The sequence below is a fragment of the Rhopalosiphum padi genome, chromosome 1, assembly GCF_020882245.1.
Source record: "Rhopalosiphum padi isolate XX-2018 chromosome 1, ASM2088224v1, whole genome shotgun sequence".
In the NCBI taxonomy this organism is placed as follows: Eukaryota; Metazoa; Arthropoda; class Insecta; order Hemiptera; family Aphididae; genus Rhopalosiphum; species Rhopalosiphum padi.
The window spans coordinates 54,751,185-54,771,099 of NC_083597.1; the positions used below are offsets into that span (position 1 = coordinate 54,751,185).

At 32.2% G+C, this 19,915-nt stretch overlaps 1 protein-coding gene across 1 annotated transcript in view; it reads right to left on the reverse strand.

Moving 5' to 3' along the window:
* Window positions 1-19,915, reverse strand: part of LOC132917720 (signal-induced proliferation-associated 1-like protein 1) — a 41,308-nt gene extending 21,393 nt beyond the window's left edge. Inside the window, exon 1 of the mRNA XM_060978603.1 lies at window positions 19,367-19,915. The gene's annotated coding sequence lies outside the window, so the exon portion shown is untranslated. The remainder of the gene's footprint in view (window positions 1-19,366) is intronic.

Here is a 19,915-nt window from a genome sequence, read left to right on the forward strand (position 1 = left end):
GAAAATTCGGCCACCACTGTAGTTGTGAGAATAGACGATGTATACGGTATACATCACATCACCGCTGCCACAGTGAAATAATCACGGGCTGCTTTCGGTCAATAGGCTAAATTATATATATATATATATATATATATATATATATAAAGGTATCCTCCGTGCGCTATATACACGTATTAGTATTATAGAAACTGAAAATTAATTTCCATCAAATACAGATTACGTGATGCACTGAATGCAGTAGAGCAGCAACACTAGAGCTCAATCGACCGGACATTTTTGACCTACTTCTCTTGGTGGGCACGACGTTTCGTCGTGTAGATACAGACGACACGCATTTATATTATGTACAAATAACAAACGACGACGATTCTTTCAAGCTAGGTCTCTCGTTAGTTTTATTAGCTCTTTGCGACTTCACAACAAAAGAAAACAATTTGCGAAAACAAAAGAGTTGAAGTCGTTGGAACAAGAATGTAATAATATTATAATAATACATTAATAAATAATAATTAAAATTTATAAAAAAAAAAATAATAACACACATCTCTTAACAGTCTGTATGATGTTAGTGAAGCATCTTAAATTAAATGAATCCATAAGTAGTCCTAACGATATTATTATGATAATTCTACGTAATATTATACAAAATACAACATTTAAATTATGAATTAAAATCAGAAAAACGAAATAGAGGTGGGCTTAGTGTTTCTTCTATTTTGACAGCACTATAATAGTATAATAGCATATTCCACCCGAGACTGTGTTTGCTTGTTGATCGTTATTGAAAATACGAATACATTATGACTTTATGAGTGGTCAAATTAAACCTAATTATGTCTTTCTTAATAAGTAATGACACCTATTGTATACTATTTCATTTTAATTTAAAATGTATTTTGTACAGTATTATACCTACCTAAATGCCTAACAAATAATTCTAGAATGTAAATAAAACATAAATATTAAAATTTATCATTTACTAATAGAATATAATCTAGCATTTGAATTGTATTATTTTTGTAAAATATTCAATAATTATTTTTATATTCCTATCAATAAAAGTTTTCAATAGAATACATAATATGTTAACCCATCAAAAATAGTAAAATATGTTGAACCTGTGAACTGAGTTGTTTAGTATCGTTAATATAATATTAAAATAGTAAAAGCAGCAAATGGAAAAATTTAAATATGCCTACGTAATCTTAAAACGACACCAGGTATAATAATATGACAAAAATAGGTGCAGCAGTTGAATTTGACAAATTATACAGTGCAAAACTTAAGACACGTCGTCCTTGTGAAGACTGTTTAGTCCGTTACACTGCAGCTAAATAAATAATATAAAGTATAAGTTGTGAATGAAATAAACGCGTTTCGTATTCGTTGTTTCTTTCACTTAAAATAAAAATAATATAAAGTACGAACGTAATACTAAGGAAATACAAATAAATGTAAATAACTAACCCGTGAACGTAACGTTTAATTAAAATAAGACCTGTGGGCTGTGATTGTTTATTAAGAACACCCGTCAGCAGTTTTATGTACTAAGAAAAAATAATAATGAAACGCATTTTATTTTATTATATATTATTATTATTTTTTTTTGTAGTTTATTGTTAATTGTATAATCAACAAGTAGTAATGATTGGTAAACATTATTTGTATAAAACAAATTACTGTTAAAAATATAAAAAAAGCATTATCGTGTACCTCGATTTAAATTATTAAACTAATTATGAATTTATAACTAATAGAAAATTTTATTTTAAATGAAAGGTAGAAATTAATAAGCAGCCGCAATACTGTAACACATAATATAATATACACGACTACAGCAATACAAGGCGAGGTTTCGTTATTATACGAGTAATATTATACATTATAAATGCGTCAATTTTTTTTTTTACACGTAGCAGAAGAACACATTGGGAGACAATAGTTAAAAAATTAATTAATAGATACAAATCGACAAGACGGGGTTATATTTTTATAAAAATATATTATGAAATCGAAATTGCATACACTACATACGCTATACACAGTTTCGCGGAAAAATGCCCATATTTTATTACTTATTAAACAGACTGTAATAGTTAAGTGCGAAACACGCCGACGCTGCAGCATTCGCGCGTGTGCACAATACGGACCACCGGCTGCAAGAACACAACATTGTGGTATAATAATAATATTATGCACCAGGAAAACCGAACGTCGTGTGATTCGTTATCGGACACGTGCGCGGTGCGTTGTTACGTATATAGTAAGTAGTAGTATGATGATAGTCGCACTATCATAATAATAACTGAATAACTGTCGCCTGGGAAAATATAAATAATACATAATAATAAAATAAAATACTGATATTGATGTCTCAAACGATCTACTATAATAATTATTGTGATCAACAATTTGTATTTTTTCTATAATCCGCTAACTACGAAAATCACGCAATTAGGCAAATCCTTATGCTCAATGCTCATATAATTCAGAGAAAAATAGAACTAGGTAGTGACTTGCTAAATATAATTGTAATAAAATATAATTTAAACTTGAAAAAGGATAAAAAGAAATTAAAGATCCACATTTTGACAATTTTGTCAAAAAAAAATATTTTTCACAACAAAAAATAAACACTGTTAAATTTTATTATGAAACATTTATAATTTTATATCAACCAACGAATCTGTCAAAATCAAATGACTTAATATATGAGATTTTCTGAATTATACTAAAGCAATATTTTGTGAGAATAGTTTATTATTCTTATTATTTATTTGTAACAACATTTTATAATGTATAACACCTTTTTTCTGATAAATTAATATTTAACAAAATCAATAATAAATAATTAATAATAAATAAATATATTTTTATAAATTATTTTCAAGTATTATTTGTTTTTAGTATTTCTATTAATATTTATCCACAAAAAAGTTTAATAATTTAAGACATCGTTGTTGCCAATGCATGTGATATTACGTTACAACGTTTAAAACTGACAAAAGAATAAAAAAAACATGTATATTATTATTTTGTAAATTAAAATTTTACTTTTGCTTTTCCGAAAAATTTTGTTTACGCATTATTTTCGCCGAAACACAACAAAGAACACTAACACGTAAATAAAATGTCGATAACGTAGATAACGCGTTGCACTTAAGGAAAGGTAGGCATGTAAACTATATTTTTACGCGTACGACGACCGCGTGACGAGTCCTCGCGCATAGGCAGAGCACCTTATGGTACGACAATGCCGTGACGCCCGTGACGTTGCTGGGGTAAGGTAACGACGGTATCCTGCGCTATCCCGAGGGAGAATCGAGTGACACGAAACCTACGAATAAAAAATATAAAGTAAAAACAAAAGATTCTCTTACCTCCACCCCTAAGTACCGATCCGTTTAAGGTGGTGGGTTGGGTACCCCTATGGGAAAATACCATCATATTAGTATAGTGAATACATACATGCATAATACATGTAATATTATTATTATTTACCTGCCGCCTTCCAGGCTGACGATAAACATTGAATATATTATATACTTATAAAAACGTCAATAGGCATCGGTTCTCGTGGCACGGAAAAGCCGGTAAACGACGTCCCCGACACCCCGAACGCACACCGTTACCACGGTTATCTCCTCAAATAAGTAGGTATAGATAACCATGGTTGCGGTCGTTACGCGGTCTAGTCAAGTCGGGCGCACGCGCACGCATACACACACACTGCTGCACACCGTTGGCTTGATTTTTTCCAGATCGTGCTTGATAATAATTAATAATTAAATCATTGTTTTACTTTATTTTTTTTTTTTACAGGTATATGTAGCAACACTTGACTGACGTTGTAGTCGTAACATCTAACCGGCGAGAGGAGAGGGATGACAGAGACAGTAAATAATGATAATCGCAATTATTATTATTATTAAATATATTATCTCCGCCACCCGTAACAACGTATTCGCGTGGGAGGAAGACCTCGTTTTCGGCGAGCACTGTATAAACGCGTTGCCCCGTGTCCGTTCTGCAGTGTTCGGACTACAACAACTATAATCTTATATAATAATAAATATATAATACTAAAATACTAAACTACAACAGGCACTATTATAATAATATATAGGTACACGACGACGCGCAGGTGAACGACCTATGTGTGGTACACACTACACAACTACTACTATACTACTATTACTACTACCATAATATATATACCATACATTAATACCATGACCATTATACGCACACATTTAATACCGTGTTATTACTATTTTAATACACTACATACAACTTAGAGCGCTTAACACTGTAAACTTATCGTAAAACCGACTTGACGATACACACAATATACGGTTCGATTAGTAGCGATAAACACCCAACTCGTCGCATAATAATATAATATTATAGTATTATTACACGCAATAACGCACGTACGGACCGCCTTGACGACGTTTTTGTTTGTCTTCGAGTATATTGTATAATATAATATACGAATATTTTTCCTCTCGAAAAAATGTATTATTAATAATAATAATGGTTATGAAAACTCTATCTAGTTCAACAAATCTTAGTCGCTGGCGCAGTATAGGTTTTATATAATTATAGCCATTATATAGTGTCAATAATAATAAATTATCTTTTGCAGAAAACAGCTTTAGTATTATGAATATACGTATTTTTTAAGAGATTATTCCTAAAATTCAATGATGTAAGTCATAACATTTTAAAAACCACATACACGTTACCGTGTTACCTTGTTGACCGTAATTATTGTAACTATATAATATAATACATTGAAGTGGTTATTTACGATGCAGTCATGCATTTAACGAGAAATGGGATTTCAAAATCAATAATATTTTATATGTAAATTGTGCCGTCAAAACATCGCGTTGTCTGTGTCTGTATGTCACCAGCAGTCTAGAGTCTAGACTAATCATATTCAATATAGATAATAAAAGCATCACCCGACGGCCGACACCGACTCTTAAGTTTGGCCGTAAGAGGAAAGTCTACTTCGGAGAAACAACATAGACACATAGTTACTTATCCATCATATAGTTATTATCGGCGCGTAACTTTGGTCTTTGATATCTGGAATATTCGCCAACGATCACGCATCGATCGACGTGTCAACGTGTGTGATGGGAATCTTCTCGGCGGATACATTGAGTCATAGGCATGCACAGGGGGTATGCAAGGTATACCCTGAAGCTCTTCAAGGGGCAAAAATCAACTCTGGAAAAACCTTTTTGGCGCAAGAAAAATAATTATAGGGGTGACAGTGGCCTTCTGCATACCCTGAAAAACCGGCCTACGCACGCTTATGCATTGAGTCCAGAAAAAGATACGCCAAAAGTAGTGACGTGACTAAGAGGGGCCAGAAGAGTGTATAGTAGCAACTAGACCGGACGCTAAGAGCAGGATGCACAATGTTTTTCTTTTAACATTAAGCTATCATTGATATTATCTTTTTAATAATTCAAATTTAAATCACAATTGAAATTAATTTATATTTTATTAACCTGTTACAATATTTGTGTGTGAGGAAATGGTATAACTTATGATAACTCAAAATTCAAAAATTCAACTAAAAACTAGAAATATCTTTATGCGTATTTTCAATTTGACAAATTGCATTAAAAGTTATAGGCACATTAAAAATCCGTGCACATTTTATGTTCTTACTCAAACTACTATAATATTATAATATTATACTTGATGGTCTTGGAGATAATCTCCCTATATATCTAATAAAATACGTAAATAAAATAATTTCAGCAAATAGATATAATCTTGTTAGATTCTTAGATACTTGCGCTGGATTGAGAGGGGGGAGCTGTTGAAAATTTCTCTCCCGGGAGACCGGGACCAAATTTTGATATTACGCCTTTGGTCAAAAGACAAAAAGTGCGCCGTGTATTAAGTACCTACGCCACTTGCACTACAGTTGGTTTGCTTATCCGTCAGACGAACGTCACAAAAACTTCTACTGGCAGGCCAACACCCCCCCCCCCCCTCCACCAGCCATCTGCACAACACACGACACGTTTTAATTGTCGTTGCCGAAACGTGGTTCTTTATTGACCGGACGATTTGTATGTGTATATGTATGTACTGCAGTGTTTATAAACGCGCACTTATTCATGAGCACATATAATAATATACGATATTATCACCGCGCCGCTCCTTCGGGCGGACCGACATCATTGCGTCGTTCAAAATCACGTTCGTCGTTTATATTATTAAATATTATTATTATTATCACTATTATACATTTTATATTCCAAGGCCGTCGGCCGCCCGTAGCGCAGCCGTGGTCTGAGGGCGATGGCGGGCCGGGGGAATGCGTACGCGAGTCGTGAATAGGTGGTGGTGAAGCAAGAGGAGAATTAAAAAGAGGAGAGAAAGAGGAGGAGAACGACGTGTTGTTGTACTCGTCGTCATCAAACACGGTACGATACTACGATGGTTTTCGGACACCCGCAAGACACCAAGAGCATACAATGCGTGCACGTGCACACGCGCATACACTAAAGAGACCCGTTAAAATACAAGCGATCGTGTACACTAAATACAGAGAACGCTTTTCTCAAGGTGGTGGTGGATCTTTTCCCGTTTTTCATTCCACAATATAATAATATAGGTATAATATTATAAATTTATAGAACAGTATCTACGTTGTTTGTATTTTTTTCTTCTGCTTATCTTACAATGTCTTCTATTCCAGCTCTGTCCCCCTTTTTCCTATAGTCACATATACCCAACTATTCGGGTCTTTGCGGTGTAATGTTTACACGACACGAACGGCAAGCAACAACATCGGTGAACGGCTGTTTTCCCCGTCGTTTGGCGACCGAAATCCTAATAATATTTGTTCGAATTACACGACGCGTTTGTTTTCCGTACCGGTAAACCGCCGTCGCCACCGCAGCCCACACGACGCGACTTCGGTGAGAAGGGAAGTTGCGGTAATCGAATGCAGCAATAATAATAATAATAATAATAATAAAAGCAATTTGAATTTTCTATACGAGTGAGAGAGACTACATGTCACAAGAAAAAAACACCACCACGTATTTGTGGAAGCCTCGCAAGGGACCGGCAGTCAGCTTTTTTGTCGTCGACAACACCGATGACCGCTCCAAATCGAACTAAAAAAAAAAAAAAAAACACCTAACATTTCATCCTATATAATTTTACTGCACGCATTTTTTTCACCGTCCAGAATGCGTGTTACGGTATTATAATAAGTATCGTCAGTATTGATGGGAAAATCGATAAAAGCATATGATGTGGTGCCGTGATGGCGAGCGGGATAATTGGATAAACACGAAACACTGTTTACATTTTATACATTAAAAAAAAAACCAACTCTTTTACGAACAAGAATAACATAAGACTATTATCATGTATACAAGCCATTAGAGAGGGAGGTAACTTTTCCAAAAATTAATGTAAGAAACATCATATAAAACAAAATAAAGTAATAATTTTATATTTGTATGTGAACAATGCAAATAAAATTGCCAAATACCCCTTAGTGCTGCTGAGGTTGATTCTCCCACTCATGCATTTGTGTGGGAGCGGATTCATGGAAAAAAAAATACCTATTAACTCGGTCTGCTAAAAGCTATTATACTTTTACGCATATCTCGTACTGTTTTTATACACATAGTATGACGTGCACGGATGTGTAGTCGATCGGGATCAAAATTTAGCGACATTCCACGAGCCCATATACGCATGACAATCGTCCCACACGCATCCTCGTCTTTGCACTCACGTACACAGTAAAATATAACGTGTTACTCAAAGCGGATCTGGCGTACAATATTATTTATATTTTTTGGTTGTTTTAATTTCTTTCCCTTATGAATCTCTTTTCCTTATCTAATCCCTATGAATCCTATGTAAAGATGATATTTATTAGTGTGTTTATAATAACAGTGTGATAGCTGATAGGGATAGACATGGTCACATGGACATCCAAAATACACATACTGCTACAACCAGTGGTGTGATTGAAAAACGAAACAAAATAGTTACAAATAAAACATTTTCTCAGCCTGAGTACAGTCGGCGAAGGCAATAATTACCGTGTCCACATACTGAGTGTTACCCCGTATATATACGTATTAAAAAAAATATGTAATCATGTAATACACAAACACACTTCGCCACCACTTTCTATACACACGCACGCATCATTTTATACGTATCACTATTGTTCGCATATCGACAACTGTTCAACAATATTACGCCTTAACACCTACCTAGTACCAATATATACGTACGAACGAATAATGCATGATCTATGACCTACAGGCGTGTCATCATAGATTATTATATTATTTAATTCACCCTGGAGAACTATACCTATTCGTCTTGTTCAATGTCAAGTTTTTGCGTCATATCATCAACAATATTACATACACGGAGCAATATACATTTAAAGAGAGATATTTATATTGTTTGACGGAGATTTATGTAGTTTACTAAGAAAAAAATAAAATATAATTTTATGAAGTGCACGATACATAGTCATCATATCATTGTTTATCAGTCGAGTCTCCACAACATTTTTTTATAATTATGAATCTGGGCGTTTACGAACTAGATCTTGTCCTATAAAATAATTAACAATTTCACAAATAGTGTTTAAAACAAGTTTTGTGGATCAATTCGTAATGCAACCACTTTACATAGAAATACATTTAATTCAATAAAATTATGTATGAACATTTTTTCCACGATTTTTGAAGGCTACGAAAACTATTGAAAATGAAATGCACTTAATAATTATGCCATCAAAACGCGTCACCTAGAAAATGATTAAAGACATCTGTCTATGATGTGTATATGTTCAAGAAATATATTCAATGGTTGTATTATTTTATACGATTACGACACTATGTCATTTTATTTTGGGTATAGATGGATATACGGCGTACAAATAGTATCAAAGGAAAAGACTATACAAGAGACATTTGGCGACCTACCTTGACGCGATATGTAATTAAAAAAAATAAATAAATAAAACATGCGTGCATGTACTCATTCATTTTCAAACTGTATAACGCACGAGAAGTCAAGGCCGAGTCAATATATTTGTGTAACCCTGTATGACACCGATCATGCAATATTGGGCTTTGGCCGAGAAACCCACCTACGTATGTAAGAATATTGTATATTCAGCAGAAGAAGTAGAAAAAATACAGTTACTACAACGATAGACTGGTTTATTGCTCCAGGCCAGGCTCACCGTGTTTTGTGCCCAATAATAATATTACTAAACCGGCTGCGTGGGTCATTTCGTTTGATAAATTCAGACACGTGCTCTTTTATTGTTAGTACTACAATATTCTCCACTGATTCCTCGCCTAGAGCATAGTAAACAGAAAATAACGAAAAACAGAAACAACATTAATTTCAAACATCGAAGTATTTTAGTACACGCGTAACCGGAACTAATAAGTTTTCTTATCGAAAATACTACAATAATTTTATCAAACTACGAAATATTAGCTTGTGAACAGCATTTATTTTGTAATATTGTTTTATATTTTACTTGATTGATTACATTTTTTTTTTATAAGTATCTATCAATTTAGTTATTATTTATACTTTTTTTTTACACTTAAAAACCAAAAGTCAATGATTATATGATTTCCTTTAAAATACTAAATTAATCATCTAACTCTAAATAATATATTCAATATATTATATTGTATAGAAAACTTAAATATCGTAATAACAATTTTAGAAAAATAAAAGGTTAGCACCTATTATATACCAATGTATTTTCCTTTTTTTCACATCAAATATTGAAATGAAATACTAAAAAGAAGATTATAAATTGATTCAACCAATTTACATGAAATATAACTGGTATAGACACCTAATACTTAGTTTAAATTCTTGTAATTAATATAGATATATTTTAGAGATGGGAGAACCCACGAGACAATTTTGATAATTTAACCAATTAAATACATATATAAAACTTTATAGTTATTCTTTAAAGTATAACATTAATAAATGAGATTTAAAAAAAATATAAAATATTCATTTTTACATTAAAAAATGAAAAATAGATGAAGTATGACTAACACAGGTATACCATGGAGATATGACAATTTTGCATTACATTTAAATATGTTAGATCATTGTAATACATTCTGTATAATACTACACGTCATAATATTATTATAATGATTATATTACTGATACAAAACATGATAATTTATAGAAATCTCTAATTTTTTATTTTTTTTTTTTGTAAAATACCTGACAACAATTTTGGTCATTATTGTACAATTATATTATTAGATAATCATTTTAATTGATTATAAATACTTATCTATCTTTAGAACTCAATAATAATTAATTTAGGTAAAATACAACCTTAATAGAAAACTGAATGATGAAACTAAAATTTAAATAAAACATAATATTATCTCAAAATATTGGTTTTAAAATCTATTTATACATAAATAAATTGTGTAAGAATGTGAAAATTAAAAATTAAAAATCTATAAACAATATAATGACGTTAAACGCTAGCATAAATGTGTCATTAAGATCTCTCATAGAAGTAGCGGGATGAAACATGAGTCATCGAGTGCGGATGATGCATAAAAATTATTATTCAGGAATTTAACCGTAACCTGTACACATATTAATATATTATCATTTATTGTTACGCAAAATAAATAATAAGTGTTTAAATTTACGATTAATCTTTAAAATATAAATATTTTACTATAGGGATTACTATAAGTTATAAGTTATAATTGTTATTCTATAGTAATTCTAATAGCCATTAACAGATTAACTAATTATAAAATAAAAAGTACAAAAACTTAAAAAATAATGACACAAGTTTGTAATATTATTATACTTTATCATTTAGTAAAGCTTTTGTTTTAATTATTTTTTTATTTGTTTCCAATTACGCAACAACAAACATTATTTTTTTTTTTGTATTTTCGTATTAAAATAAAACATAATAATGTTCGCAATAATTATTATTACTATTATTCCGTTTTTTTTAATTATTTTCGATAATATTTTATAAATCATTTAAATTAATTAACCATGAAATGCAAAAAAAAATAACTAATTAAGTAACCCATTTAAATTTGATTCAGTTAATTTTAGACGATCTGTAAGCCAAATTATCCAAGGACAAATAAGGTTTAGTTTATAAAAATTATAACTTATAATTATTTAAAATAATATCAGATATTATACATATTATGTACATCATAATAATATTATGTCTGTACAACATACGAATCTAATTGCATTTTTAAATTTGCTTAACTTTTGGTTACTATTTAACGAATGAATACTATATATAAAATGATAACATACACGCCGTAGTGTCATACACATATTATATCAACAAACAAAATTGTAGATTACAAGTAGTAAGTGCCTTGGCTTTGCAAATACTTTTTAATAATGAAACGACTAATTGCTTTATCTATATTTTCATTCAGAATATTACTATACAGGTATGTCAACATCCATAAAACATGCCGATAATTTATTAATATATTAATATTATACATACTAACGCATATAATGTGCTTTTGATGAAGTATTTTTAAACATTAACAAAAAATACTATGTACGTATATCTGAAATTAAATGACTTATCTTGTTTAACTATTAATTATCATTTATACGACAGGAAAATATTATTACATTATAATATTGAATAGGTGTATGTTTGTATAGGTATATATTATATTTAAATGTTTTTATAATTATGGATAATTATTAATTATACGTTGATGAATTGACACACTTATTTACAACAGTGCCACAATATAATAGACGCAGACGTACAATATTGATTATTTATCGTCATATCGTCAATAAATCGATTTCAGTATAAGAATTAAAAATAATTTATAAAATTTTAAAATTGTATATTCATAATTAATAAAATAAATAAATAAATTAAGTGTTTTTTAAAACAACATAACTTATTCATTTTAATAAAGTATTAGAATAAATGACCTGAATAAAAACTACCAACATCTAATATGACCGCTGTCAACATAAATCGGAAATGGCGGTCAAATCACCAGAGTAACACCGGAAGTCATAAAAAAAATGTATAATTTAATGCATATTTAAGAAATTACTGTTCCATAACTTACAGTATCTAGTATAGATAACCAGTAAAAGTATTCGAATTTCAGTAATAATTAAGAATTATGTATATACCTACAATTAAATTATCTACGTAAATATTAATTTAAATGTTAAATGTTTTAATTAAATTAACTATACTCGTTTATTTATAGGTAATAATATGTATAACTATTAGAATATTTAATAAATAATTTTCTTTTTAAACTGGTATACAACAGTATAATGTTTAAGTTACAATTGTAAAACATATAGGAATCAGTAATTTAAACTGGTGTTTATAAATAACTATTTGTACATATACATATTATGTAAATATATAAGCGCTTAAAATATTAATATACGCACAAGATTTTCAACCAGAAAAAAGCTCAAGAATATTTACAGTCTTGAGTCACTGATTATAGAAATGAGTAAGTTGTAGTTGCACAATGCGCAAGCACGCAACAACTAAATTTAGATATCTAGTTTTTAAAGTCAAATTAACATGTACTAAAACATACACTACATAACAGCAAAATTCAGTTTTTAAAGATACCTAATATATAGATATTAGGCGATACACTTTACATGTTGTTATTTAAAATATTATATTTATTGTTGCCATATTTCGCTTTATTATTATTTGTCTTTAATTTAAATTTAAATAACATTTGACCAGAGAACAAGTCAAAGAAACGCGTATTTGTTCTTTGATTTACGAGGTCATACACCGTGTGCTGACATAATAACAATTATTATGCTGGTAGGTTTTTGGGATTGTGTTGAAGAGAAATACACAGATAACGGGTTGAGAGGCCTAGCGCACGGTGCATATTATATCGCGCATTCCAGCAAAGCCACGTCACGACGACGAGAACCGTCTGTAGATGTAGGTGGTACCCCTAAAGAAAAGAAGAAAAATATATAATAATAACGTTTTAGCCGCATCATCCCTGAACAGCTGCAAATGCCAGCGGCGTGCACCCATACACTCACATACGTGCAAGCAAGATGGGCACCAGAGACGTATTATATTATATGGTATACTCTTAAATAGTTGTATTAAGGAGTACAACAGCAACAACAGCAGCCAAACGAATTTCTACTCGTTCCTATATCTTTGTTTCTATGATGTATATAGATCCCTTAACAACGCACAGCTTGCTACACAATATTCGAGGTTGGTATAGGAGGTACGGACTTTGAGTTCGTTTAATTAATTAATTTATGCTACTACTAGAAGAACATAAAAAAAAACGAAAAATAATAATAACATATTATATATTTATATGTACTTACTACTTATATTAGTATATTATAATACACAGGGTTGGGCTAATAAGCAATGATTTCACCGGTATATAGACAGTCTAAAACCGGAAAAATCATTAGCCCACCCCGTAAACGTGACGAAACACATTAAGCTAAGGGCGGTGGCTTCAACGGCACACACGTAAATACCGATAGAATATTATAATATACACACAGCGAAAGACAAGGTTGAATACACCTCTATAACAAAATATGTAATGTACATCTGGATTCTTAACTATATAAACATTCACGCACGCAAAATTCAACCCCAAGGCGCATTTTTTCTCAATTAGTCATTGTGATTTGTATGAGTACAACGACTACAACGCACGAAATGCATTTATACAATAACTTATTTAGAATTTTCTCTCACCCGACGATTAACGAATACAAGGTTTGCGATATCGATATAATTACACCACGTGGTCTTTCGTCAACTGATCGTGCACGAGAAAAAAACCATTCGCTATTCAGCGTGTATTTTCAAAACGAAATAAGAAAAAAAATTGAATTAAGTGTTTAACCGAAACAGTCAATTCTCACGAAGACAGTTTATCGACAACCGATCGGGCTGTAAAATAACATAACACAAACAATGACCATTGATCACAGTTCGTTAAAAAAAAATGTATATATACACAAACATGCACCCATAATATTAATATAACAGTATTGAATCCAAAAATTCGCCTCGGCAGCTGCTAAACCGCCCGCTCGCCAACTATGACGATGGTCTTTTTTTAATGTGTAGTACACAAATTATAACATGCACACACGCATAATTGCATAATCGCATAAACGATAAACACACTTAAACACATTCGGTATTCTTTTTCGACCTACTACAAGATGGGGCGCGTCACGCGAACATGAACAGACCGTGATTCGGTTATCGTATAGAAACGTACAGCAACGTTCACATGCACGAAAATATCGGTGAAACGGAAATCGCTTGTCGTCCGGCGGCGACGATAGCATAAAAATACGGGCCAAGACAAATTTTTGTTGCGTTTCAGTCGGAATGTGCGCCCGGACGGCCACCAAAAGACGCGCGCGCGGTTGACACATCCGCTGCCGCCGAATAGCTGCTAGCTGGATGCCTTCGCTGTCGTTGCTTTGGTGCTCCGTTCACGCAGTATGCAGTGTAGCTGGTCCGGCGCGCGGTGGCGGCAATGACAATGACCGGCACCGTCGAGTCGCAGTGGTTCTCATGGTGTGCACAAGAGAGAAAAAATAAACTGTACACACACACCACAACTAGGTATTAGGTATGAAGCGGAATACGGTGGCCATAAACGCCCGTAGTAGTGTTAAAAAAATCTCAAACCGGAAATTATATTTACTGAACCCGAACAAGAATTATATCGTCGTCGTCGTCGGCGACCAGGCTTCTACATCAACTATTACTATTACTTACTAGTTATGTGCCTACGACGGACGGGACGAACACCTTCCGTGCGAATGAAATACGACGATGAACAGAAGCGCATCGAAACACAAAAGCGTGTGTTCAGAGAGGAAATTGCAAATCGGTTTTGGATGACGGGCTTTTTACGTTTTTTTTTTTTATTATTATTATTATTGCCGTCGTCGTTTTGTTTATTTTTTTTTTAATTTAATCTTTTTGTTTGTAGTGCGTTTTTTTAACAAAACGATCGTTCCGAAAAACTAGTCTCGTTATTAATACCTTCCGTACGAGAATCCTTACGCACCGGAAATCCTCGGGTGGCAAACAATGATTAGTGATTACTTTATAATATAATATATGAAAAAATTATAAGAGAATAAATAAATAAATATATAAATATTGTATAAATATATATCGTACAGAGCTATTTTTATATTTTTGTACAAACCGTCCCGCCTATGCTGATATATTGAGACTGGTGATAATTCTAAGTATATTGACACAATAGAAAAAATAATTTTTTTGAAATAACGCGCTATTCCATAGAGGACTTGAGCGAACCGACATAATATATTATATAATCCAAAACGCGGTATTTTTTTCTTTCATTGTTTGTGTGTTTTGTACATTATAAATTAAAATATACATTAATAATATCTTATAGCCTAGCCTATAGCCTATATTAGTTATTATTCAAGTATATTTGTATAACTTTATTAACGTGTATACGCAAATATTCAAGGGTGAAACTACTATACTACAAATATTCGTTCCTGAATAATACTTATTTCTATATAAATATAATATTATGTTGATTATTTCTACATTCGTCGTGGAATAACTACAAGACTCAGATTACGTGTATTTCTGTGGTTTACATAATATTATGTATATTTTCCTACATATTATTACTATTATTGAAAATATAATACAAGGAAGATTTTGCAACACTAAAGATGACGTATAAATTGCAATATGATGGGATAGGCTAACCATTATTGCATGTGCATATATATATTATATATACAATGTATAGCATATATTCATTATTATACCAATAACGTGTTTATATCACAGATATATAAATTTTATATAATTGTGGTTTATACCAAACGGAAAAATTTTTTAAAAAAAATTGTTCATGTCAAAAATACTAAGTTCAATGATTAAGGAATAATAGAGTGCAAGTTATTATTGGCCTGGTCATTTTTATCTCAAATATTGTATAGACCAACATAGGTTAACCATAGCCATAAAAAGGCATTTTATATAAGTTTTTTTAATCCGACCCAGTTCTATCTCAACGTAAAACAAATCGCTCAATGATTATCTTTCTTGAAAATATGTCGAACAATTGCTGAACCTGACGTTATAACATGCAAATCAACATTGAATCGAATTGACGTATATTATCTAATACTACGCACATAAACTATTTAGGACGTTTTACTCAGAATTTTGGCTACGAGATTAAATTTCATCCAATCAATTTTCGTAGGGAACAATTATTGGTGTATGTGTCACTTAAGTATATACAAAATTGAAATTGAACATTGTATATTTATATATTGTTATAACTTAATACTTATATTATTATTTTATACCGGGGACAAACAGTGGAATAATGCACGTTTTTCGATTCCTTCAAAATAACTTAAATAACCCAATATTTTTATAACCCATAATTTTCTACAATCCAATAATAATCTAATAACAATAACAATTCAAAAAAATACATTTTCAACAAGTGCAATGAAAGCCGACCACGTGTAAAAAGTACAGATAAACCGCATTTACTGTAAAATAATAATATTATCTGCGATATCCACTCTCATCACGCGCGCTCGTTTAACAGTGGAAAAAAATCAAGTCAGTATTTATAGCTTTAGAAAGTGTAATGAAATAGCAATGTCTAATTAATTCGTAATATAATATGTACATGTTATCATCGTAGAAATATATATATAATTTTCTTACACAAAACATGCCTCGTTACAATAAAGTACGATGCGTCGCCGTTGTCGTCGACCAAGGATGCGGCGGTGGCCGGTGGATGGTTAAGAAAACAAAGTAAACCGAATCATAAAAATGTAATTATTTTCTCCTATTATTATACGGTGCATTGTTCCGTAAACTTTACACGTCGGATAATTGTGTACACGGCACAACAGGAACCAGGGGAAAACAATGGAAACGCGCGATATTTGTGAAAAGAAAACCAGAGTCTGCTAATTTCTGCAGCGCGCGCGTCCGCTTCGTTTTTGTTTAAAACACAAAAACAAAAAAACTTCTATATACGGTCCACGGTTTGTAACTAATATATAAATAGGTATTTAATGACAGCATGGAATGACAAAAACAACGATTATTATTATTATTATTATATGTCATGAAAACATTTCTTTTAAATTTCAAAACGGAAACGGTAATATGCACTTAAACACGTTTGATTGCGCCCTTCAATCCCCGGCATTTCTATTCTGTATCGATACCATTGTATATAGTAAAATAACTTATTGTACAATAACCCATTTTAAGGGATGCTCAATCGTTTTGAAATGGAACGATCCGAACCGGAGCGCGAAGACCTTAGTTGACAAACCTCAAGAGAATAACAACAGTAGGGTTGAGTAGCTGCAGGGAGGACAGATCAACAACGTGATGACACACGTAAATACAGGATTATACGAGATAGACGTGGTATCCTGGAGACCTTCGTTTACGTAGTAAAATAATGACGATGTATAACCCCAATGGACATTCAGAGATTTGTAACGATCGAAAACTATTCCCCTGGGATCGATGTATCAAACGTTAGTTATCGACGTAATCGTATACGACCGCATGCCGATTTGAAACCCATAGTATTTATGTTTATTATTTTTTTATTAATTAATTTACATATTATTTTTTGATATTCCTGTAGAAATGCGACACGTTTGTATGTTTTAACGCAGCACCTATGTCATTTCACCGTACAATACACACCGGTAACTATTGTTACCTATTATATAATCGATTCATCCTTGAAACACCAAATCATCGTTTAATTAGTAACTAGTAAATACCGTAAATTGTACAAAATATAATACATACCATCTAATTAATAAAATAATAATAATTAATATATAGTTGTATAGAACACGTCGTATAATTTCCAAGTGAAAAACCTAATGTATACTGACCATACAGTATACATAAATCGTGTATATCAATCATTTATTATATATTTCAAGTATGCGCAAACGATGAGAATCAAATTATATTTCAGTACATTGATTTCACAAAGATATTTAAAATCGTAAATTCACTGTTTTAATAATGTATTGCGTAGTTTCGTTTATGTTTATAAACGACTTAATCACAATTATATAAAACGACTAATGAGATCATATATAGTAAGTATAATACTACAATACAAGATGTACATCGAAACAAATACAGAGCAATTATATAAATGCGAAGTATTGCTTATATTAGTACAAGTACACAACGATAGTACGATACCGATAATGCAAATTCGCAGTTATCATTTATAATGTTGCACAAAGCACTCTACATATTATCATATAGATAACTAATGTCTAATATTGTTCTACTTAAAATAGCTTACAATATCCCGAATAAGATTTTGGTCAATTAATACGGACTACTTTTCGCGGTTTAATGCGTTGCAACCGTCTTAATACGATTTTACAAACTACTAGAAGCAAAAGAAAGCAAGTAAATATATTATTAAATAAAATATAAAAATTTTGAGGTGACCCTTATGTACACAATACTAATACTATTGGTGTAACAAGTCAGTCGTAAAGATACACAAAATGTCAAAAGTCTTCGATGAAAATATTAGGTGTAACAGCTTCTACTATTATTAAAACTACTCCACAGCTATATTACTGTCAAGGTTTCTCAATGTGTGCGGCGTCATATTATATGATAATCCGATGGGGTTATTCTCACGTCGTTTACACTACTCCCCCCTCCCACCGAATACAGACCGGCGCCTAGCAGTCGGTGATTTAATAATAATTATTGTGTAACTAACACACGTGTAATTTATACACTTGACGTCCTGCTCCTACAATTAATTAAACTACACACCTAACTCGACGTCGTCCGAAAAATGCAATCGCAAATGTGCTGTTTTGTCACTTAGAAAACCAAATTCGAAGACGAAGAGGTCACAACAAACGATGACGGTGGTAAGAATAATAATCGGATTACCGGAAGGTAAATAGCGGTGGTCAACGAGTGGAGACTACAACGACGAAATTAGGTACTCGATGTTTAGAGGGTGATATAGCCATATGCAGCCGTTATTATCGCGTTATCAACGAGTGTACGGCAATTTGGTATGTGTGATAAGCACCACTAGTGCGGTGCAACAAGTAATAACCACAGAATAGATTAAATAACTAACATTAATAACATTATAATCTTAAAATATTTTAAAAGCATTTTTAGTTTGTGCGCAGCTCTACTCACTTCAAATCGACCACCGTCCTAGTGTAATAGTAGTAGTAGTCGCAATAACGATGGGTCGACAACGTGCTGACGTCCATTTGTCGACGAGGCACGGGGTAGAGCGGCGTTCGACCCGCCGAACGCTAATAATATTATCGTTCGTACGACTACACTATCGTGACGACACTCGTTCGACTCGTTTCAACGTGCGCCGTACAATATTATTATTATTATATTTACTATTCTACGGGACGCAATGAGTACGATGCGCACACTGATCGATTGGCACGTAAAAATGATTGTATAAAATATTGCACGGAGAAAAACGAAAATTAAAAAAAAAAACCCAACTCGAAAATCGAACGTATGTCAACGACGAACAAAACGTACAAGTAACGCACTCGACACCGACGGACGGACTGCCGACTGACACGAAGAATAATAACAACGACACAACCGGATTCGGTGCGCTGGAGGGACGCGAATCGGAATTCGTGGTGAACAGGCGCAGCGGTGGTGCTGGTGGTGGTGGTAGTGGCGGCGACAACCGATGTCTCTCCGGTGGCGGCG